At 37.1% G+C, this 8,666-nt stretch overlaps 1 non-coding gene across 1 annotated transcript; it reads left to right on the plus strand.

Moving 5' to 3' along the window:
• Positions 1-496: 496 nt before the first annotated feature.
• On the plus strand, positions 497-641 carry LOC118348556. The gene has a single exon (XR_004801634.1). It is a non-coding gene; the product is annotated as a small nucleolar RNA Z247 (small nucleolar RNA).
• Positions 642-8,666: the final 8,025 nt, after the last annotated feature.

The raw sequence follows: 8,666 nt of genomic DNA on the forward strand, positions 1-8,666 counted from the left end.
AGATTTTGATATAATCTAGGTTCTTGAAACAAGTTCTCATCGGGTCTAGGTTCTCCATCCGTTGACTTGATTTTGGCTTTCTTGGAGAGTTTTCAAATTGATTGTGGGTTCAAGGGAATTCATTCCCGCGGATTCATATCACTTACTAAGCATTGTTGATGGGTCATAAATCTGTCCCTCTCAATATCTTATTGATTCCACTAGGAAATCTACCTCTGATCTCAACCCAAATTACTTGGTTTGGCAGAAGAAAGATCAATTTATTTTGGCCTGGTTAAATGCCACTCTTAGTGAGAAGATCGTCTCCACAGTCTATGGATTGACAACATCCAAAATGGTATGGAATACATTAGCTAGCAGATTTGCTCCTCAGTTCAAACCTCGCATTTCCCACCTCAAAAGACAGCTCCAAACATTGCAGCAGGGCACTAAAACCTGCTCTGATTACTTGATCCTTGCCAAAAACTGGTATGACCAGCTCACAGCAGCAGGTAAACCTGTTGATGAGGAAGACTTGATCTCCTATGTCATCGGAGGTCTTAATTCTATTTATAATCCTTTCATCACATCTCTTAATTTTGCCACTCGAGACAAACCAATTTCATTTGATGATTTTCAAACTGAATTGCTTAATTATGAGCAATTACTTGAATCTCAAAACAAGACTCTTCCCAGTGATGGCACTCAGTTTGCTTTCTTCACAAACAAACCAAAGTTTAACCATGGCAAGAAATCCAAATACCCCACCCAGCAAGGCAAGCCTTCCAACTATAATTGACCTCCTGCTAATTCAAACTAGCAACTTCTCCCTTAAGCCACAATCATCCAGTAGCCCCTTCACCTCCACCAAATTCCCACCATGCCAAATCTGTGGCAAAAATAACCACCAAGCCCTTGATTACTATCACAGGATGGGCTTTACTTACCAAGGTTGACATCCACCAGCTCAGTTGGCAGCCATGGCAGCCCACACTCATGACACACAAGAAGTTGATTAGCCTTGGTATCTTAACAGTGGTGCCAACAACCACATTACATCTGAATTGGACAACTTGACCCTACAACAACAGCCTTATCAGGGCAAAGATCAGGTCACAGTGGGCAATGGAGGAGGCCTGCTCATCACCAACACAGGTTTTTCTATGCTTCTTAACTCCAAAAACAAGTTTCTTTTACACAATATCTTACATTGCCCTAATGCATCTTCTAATCTTTTATCCATCCAGAAATTTTGCAATGACAATAACTGTTACTTTGAGCTCACATCATCTCATTTCTTTGTGAAGGACCTATAGACCAAGGAAACACTTCTTCAAGGGTAGAGTGAAGCTAGATTGTATCCCATGTATCTCAAGCAGCTGAAACTCAAGAAATCTAATCCTAAAGCTGCTCATATTTCCTCTTTCACTGCATTACAAGGTGTTAAAGCTCCAATTAATATTTGGCATTCTAGATTAGCTCATGCCTCTGAGTCCACAGTTGCTAGGGTTGTGACGCCCCCAAATTCCGCTTGGGATCGGACGGACATTTGAAGCGTCGAGACATGCAACACAAGGTTACCTGCCCCCGTTCATGACATATAAGATGCAATATTCCTAACATGCATCTAGCATTATGCAATATTCGCAGCGGATAATTTTTCTTTTTAGCAATACTATGCACCAAACCGAAATATCCCAAATACTTAAAACATACTTCATACATAATGACATACTAAACAACTGAGATCACAATAATAGTCCATATGGTTGTGATCAAAAGAGTGCTGGAGATTGAACTCCACAAATATAAGTAGTAATCTGAGGTAACTGATGTACTACCATCTACGTCACACCATCGCTTAGTCAACCGTTTCCAGTTGGTCGATTCCCAGTTCTCCTTCAGATCCTGTAGCAAAATCTACCATTCGGGGGGAATGGTAGTTGGGACTACCACAGTGAGATTTGATTACAAATCTCAGCAAGTTAACAGGAAACTTCCACACAGGTTAATGATGCATGCATGGCAGTAAAAGCATGAATGCAAAATCAAATCATAAGTAATCATGGCATAACTTGACATACAACATAACATAACTGGCATAACTTAAACTGAAACTGAAGCTTAGCATGAACGTGACTTGAAACATAACATGGACTTGAAACATAGCATAAACATGAACATGCATAATTTGAACTTGAACTTGAGCATGACATAACATAAATGTGAACTTGGAACATAACGTAAACGTGAACATAACATAACATGAACTTGGAACATAACGTGAACGTGAATATAACATAACATGAACTTGAAACATATTCTTGTCTCATGGGATTACCATGATTGCGTGAACGTAAACTTGAACGTAACATAACGTGAAACATGACTTGAACTTGGAATCTTATTCAATAAACTTAATCATTAACGTGACCATATGGGTGCTACACAGGTCCCCTTGAGCCGTGTGTCCCTGCCGATTACCGCATCACATCACAGGTGTCTATACCAGCTGTGAGTGCGTTAATACGTACTCCACAGTTGTTGTGGCCCCACGTATTCTACGTGTCACAATTGCTGTGTCTCACGTAGTGTATGCTCCACAGTTGTTGTGGCCCCATACTTCATGCTCCACAGTTGTTGTGGCCCCATGACTTATCTGTTTGTGCCACACTTGCTGTGGACACACGTAACATAATGTGTGGCACCATCGGCGTTAGTGCCTGGCGCGCTCCGGTGACCAGCTAATTAGGCCCCATTCGCAACCTGTTGACTGTACTTCGTCAACCCAGGGAATTTCACACCTATTTAGACACTCCAGCGTGAACAAAGGAGTTCCACTAGGATATTACCCCATCCCAGCGCTTAGGGTCGTGATTGACATGAATGACTTAACTGGCAGACATGACATTTCGTAACGTGACGTAACATGAACGTGACATAAAAGATAGAAATCTTGACGTAACATAACGTGACATGAACGTAGGACGACATGCATGACATACTTCGAGACATAAATGTAACAGAGAACATTTCATAACATGTCATACATGTAACATGCAACATTTCGTAACATGGCATACCATATAACAGACAACATTTCTTAACATGGCGTAACATGTGACAATGAATATTACATGACAAGAAATACATGTAACAGATGGCATACTTAACTTAACATGACATACTTGCAATGTATAGCATGTATAGCAATACGTGACAGAATATCTTGTGTAACAGATGAATAATTCATGACAGAATAAATTCTGTGTAACAGATAAATATGTAATGACTTGGCATGGCACATATGATAACATGCATACATACAATTTAGTTCCCTTACTTATCACACATACACATTAAATTGATAGTAAGTTAAAAGCTAACTTACCTCGATCTTCGCGCTTCGAGACAAAACTCAAGTGCGATCACGGGAAACTGAAAGTAGTGATTTCTAAAAATTAAAACTTAATCACTAACAATTAGGAATATAGAAAAATATCAACTTAGAGTAAAATTACCATTTTACCCTCTACATGTGGGAAAATGACCATTTTACCCCTAACTTAAGGATTTTGCATCCTAACTCCAAAAATCACCAAAATTTACATACCTAATGTAAATTTTATCCTAAGCTCAAATATCAATTCAAAAAAAATTTAAAACTAAACACAACCATCAAAACTCTATATGGCCGAAACTTATAAGGCTATTTCCTTTGCTTTTTGTTGTAATTCTTTCAAATCTCAAAACTCATGATTAAACCAAAATTTTTCTTCTACTACACTCATAACATATTCTTAAGAATAATCATGTTTTGAATCATGAACAAAAGTCATCAAAATCACTAAAACCATACTTGAACTTTTTGGTTTCTCTTCTAAGTTCAAAACAGAATTTTGTTTCTAACTTGTTTTGATCAACCTCTTGATCCATGACTTATAAAGAAGTGATCTTCAAACCAAAACATCACATGATTCAAAAAATGTGTCATAAAACAGATCCAAGCTTCAAACTCAAGATCACATGGGTAAACATCAACCAAAACATAAATTTAGCCAAGAACATCATCACTTTGGCCTAACCGAATATCTCCTTGCATAAAATTTCATATGTTCGAAACTAACTTCAAATATCTTCAAAATAACATTCTAACATGTATATAAGATGCTTAGGATCTTCCAATAAAAATATCAAAGCCATTGGAATAAGATTAAACCATAAAAGATTTAAACTTTCTCAAAACAGAAACTGTTTTTCCTCTTCCAGTTTCTAAGTTTCTAGACCTAAGAAAATATTTCACCAAAACTTTTAATCATGCAACAAATCCTCAACCAATAATCATATACACATGTTAACAGTACTCCATAAAAATTTCGGACCAAGATCTATTCATTAGCTTGGTCAAAAACTCCAAAATATAACACACTCTCCAGTTTATCGCCCAGAATAACCTTTCTGGGGTCTAAACAACTTTTTACCAATCAAATGATCTCCAAATGGAACAAATAAGATATCCACGTAAACTAGACTCCAAAAGAAACAACTTTCATGAAGGAAACATTGCGAGGAAACACTTACAAAAGCTTCGAAACAGGCATTCAAAAGAGGTACGAAAAACTGTCCGAGAGTGTCTTTTGTGTTCTATGAAGGAAAAGTGTAAAGGAGAGCTGCTTTTCGTGGGAAGTGGACTGAAGAGCTTCTTACACAAGCTATGTAAAGTGATAGGACTGAATGAATGGTTGAGTGTTGGCCTTTTCTTCTCATAAAAATCAGACCAAGATCTTTTCTCAAGGTGGAGTGTGAGAGTGAAAGAGTGAGGTGGCCCTTTTGCTTTGTCTTTCTAGAACCTTCTAGGACCTTCTTGTACAGATCTGGCCAGCCAAGTGGGGGTACAAAACTTAGCCATGAAGCAATCCTATGGTGACCAAATTCGTGGGCCTTAGTGGGCCTAAACCGAATGGGCCTAAAATTTGGGGTTTAAAGAGGGTTTGGGTTGCTATCAAGCCCAAATCCAATATCACTTGGTCCAATCAATTTTTCAAGGTTAACAAGGTTGGATAATGATGTTCTAACACAAATTTGAAGGATTAATAGCATGTGGAAGTGATTTAATCAAGTGATTAAACACAATGCTAGAAATCGGATTAGAAAGGGTTTAGAGGCCAACTTTAGGGTTTTGGGGAAACCGTTTAGGGTTTCGATTTCAACAAAGCTTTTGGGCTTTCAATTGGATTCCCACCATTTAGGGTTTCACTAGGATTGAAAACCTCTTTGGTCTGGCACAATTTGGTTGAGCAGATGAAACAAGGTTTTGCTTAAGTGGCATGATCTCACACCTTGATTCCTTCAAATCCAACAAACATTCCTCATGGTGCCAAGTGTCTAATATTATTCACTAAGTGTGGCTAAGATCTTGCCAAGTGTCCAAATAAAACTTCTCTAATCCAATTTGGACATTCCACACTGTGATTTCGAAACACTGCAATTGGTGCGCTTACCGAGGTTACTATTCACTTCGAAAAAGTGAATCATAAACTTAGTACTAAAAATTCCTAAATATTCATATTAACCTACAGTGAAAATCTTTTACCGAAATTCAATCTCGAAGTGCCCCTAAAAATAATTTCACAATTTTCAACAGACGTTTCGTCCAGAATTATGAAAATAGGATATTGCGCCATAAAATTCTAAATAATCCACTGAGTCTAATGGCGTGGACCATAATGCATTCTGACACTTCTAACTATCTCAAATAAATAAAACTCATATTTCTAGCACCATAGTGAGTGATAACACTAACTATGTTGATAGATTAAAACCTATGCGATTGGTCGATTCATAAAAACTTATGGAGTTTTTACGAGATTCCTAAAGTCAATAGAAATTCCACCAATGAATTTCTAGCGGGCTGTTACAAGGGTCATTCGAGAAGCTTTGCTTCCTAGTTCTGGTCCTATAAAACAGAATAATCTGTGTGAGTCTTGTCAAGTTATTAAGAGTCACAAACTTCCCTTTCCAGAGTCCAATAACAGATCCACACATCCTCTTGAGTTAATACACTCAGATGTTCGGATCTCTCCAGTTGCTTCTGTAAGTGGATGTAAACTCTATGTTATATTTATTGATGATTTTTCCAGATTTACTTGGTTGTTTCCTTTGCAATTCAAATCTGATGTATTCTCTTGTTTTCTTAAGTTTAAACAACTTGTTGAAACTCAATTTTCTGGAAAAATTAAACAAATATGACTGACAATGGTGGAGAATACCTCTCTACTAATTTCAAAAATTCCCTCTCTACCAATGGAATTTTACATAAGCTCACTTGTCCTCATACTTCTGAGCAAAATGGAATTTCAAAGAGAAAACATAGGCATATTACTGAGACAAGTTCATCACTCTTAGCTCAATCTCATCTTCCATCATGTTACTGGGTTGATGCCTTTCTCACTGCCATATATGTCATCAATAGGCTTCCTACACCTATCCTTAGCAATCAATCACCATTCTCCACCTTATTTAACAAACCACCAGATTACTCATACCTAAAGACATTTGGTTGTGCATGTTACCCTCTGCTTAGACCTTATAACACCCACAAATTAGCCTTTAGAAGCACCAAGTGTGTTTTTCTCGGGTATAGCTCAAATCAAAAGGGATATCGATGCTTGGATTTAAATTCTCAGAAAGTCTACATCTCCAGACATGTCATCTTTGATGAATTGAGTTTTCCTGCTTTTGATACAAGGGCTTCAGCTACTGCTTCCTCACCCTTGCAGTATATTTTTCCCTCCTCTGTCAGTGCCTCACAATGAGGTTCTTTCTCTAATCCTGTAATACCCGAACTCTACTTCGTAGGTCCTTACGTCATCTATTAATTCTTAAGTTAAATATTTTGAGATAAAGAATTTTATTAATTTATTTTAAGATGGGTGTTTTTTATTTTATGTGGGTTATTAAATAAATTAAGGATATGATTTTTATGATCTTATAATATTTTCCTTCAAACCCTTTAATTTTATTTACTCAAGAAATGATCCAAACTCTTTTTAATCTCCACCATTCATTCCCTAGCTTATGGGATAAGCTTGATCAAACTCATTGATTTTTCTTCTCCCTTACCCGTAGCTTCCCCCATAAGCCAAGTGGATTCATTTCCTTCTCCTACATGTCGGCTTCCTCAACAAGTCATTGGAATTTTACTTCCTTCTCTTGCACATCGGTCCTAAAGCAAACAAAAGAAAAGATTTCCTCAAGTCTCCTTCCTTCACACAAGAGGCTCTCAGATTCCACTAGTCGCAATTCCTCTTACCCTCAAAGCCGATCTCTCTCATTTTGTAAACCTAAGATTTTCCATCGAAAATCCTCAAGGAAACCAACCCCATAAATGAATTCTATGGCTCTAATCTCTGGTTTGGAATCTTAGACTTATGGGTTTAACCTAGGGTTTGTTTTTAAGAAATTTTCTGCTGTGTTCCAGCCCTTGGATCCTTTGGATTTCTCTTCCTCTTCTCGTCTGTTGTGTGTTTCCGTAGCTTGGAAGGGAGCCAAATCAGGTGATGCTCTTTCCCCTAAGATTTCTTGTGATTGAGATTTTGCTAAACAAGTTGTGACATGTATTTGGGGGTTTTCGAAATTTCTGTGTGAGCCAATCATCATGTGGTAGTCTCTAAACAAATTTCTCATTTGTTTCCTCTATTAGCTGCTCTAGTGGGTAGAGCAGTGGCTAGTAATCTAAAGCCCTGTTTTTCTAGTCAAAATCGAGTGTTTGGAGATGGTTTTGCCATGTGTTTCTTATCATTTGAGATGGCATATTTTCTGGTTTAACTTGGTTAGTCTCAAGTGATGATTGGTTGATCTTTGATATGTACATATATGTATATGAAGAAGCTCTGGGATATGTTCTGTTTTGGTGTGTGTTCCAGCCGTGTGTTCCAAGGCAGATTTTTTAGTCCATTTCTTGTGATTTCTTGAGTTAAGCCATGTCTTTAATTATGCTTTTATATGTTAAATTAATGAAGTTAAGGTTTACAATTTTAAACATACTTTCCTCAAGTTTATGGCCTAAGTAAGCCACTAAGAGTTTTAAATCTAAACTAGTAAACTTACTTAGAAATTTTAAGTTGCCAAGAGTTGTATCTTTTTTATCTATGCTTTGTTTCAGAAAATATATGAGGTTTTTCTTAGGTTTTCTACTACTCTTGTAATATTTAATTGTATGGTTGAGATTGGTTAAGTGAGAGATATTTAAGACCATGAATATACTGAGATTGCTAGCTGTCCATGTACTACAGAAATTCTGAAAATATGTTCTGGTTTGGAAGCCTAAACCAGCCCATTTTACCCCTTGCTCAATTTCACCATTTTTGTTTAATTAAGATAAACCTTAGTATGAAAAACCCTTGAAGAACAAGTGACAAAAACCAACCCTCTTGTGGGCATTGGCCTTTTGTTAGATTTACTTCCCACATGATGATACAAGCTGTCAAAATACCCTTTTGATAAAATTTCCAGATTTGGGTGGTACCTCTTTGTTCCTTACCATACTTAAATAAATCTCTACCATCCTATACATTTTAACTTATGATTCCTACCTATCCCTTGTATAGAAAATAGTAGCCTTTAAAGAGGGACAGCAAGCAAGCTTCATACTTTCATGGCTTTTCTTAAATATTGGAATGAAGGTA

This window comes from Juglans regia, chromosome 5 (genome assembly GCF_001411555.2).
Source record: "Juglans regia cultivar Chandler chromosome 5, Walnut 2.0, whole genome shotgun sequence".
Taxonomy (NCBI): Eukaryota; Viridiplantae; Streptophyta; class Magnoliopsida; order Fagales; family Juglandaceae; genus Juglans; species Juglans regia.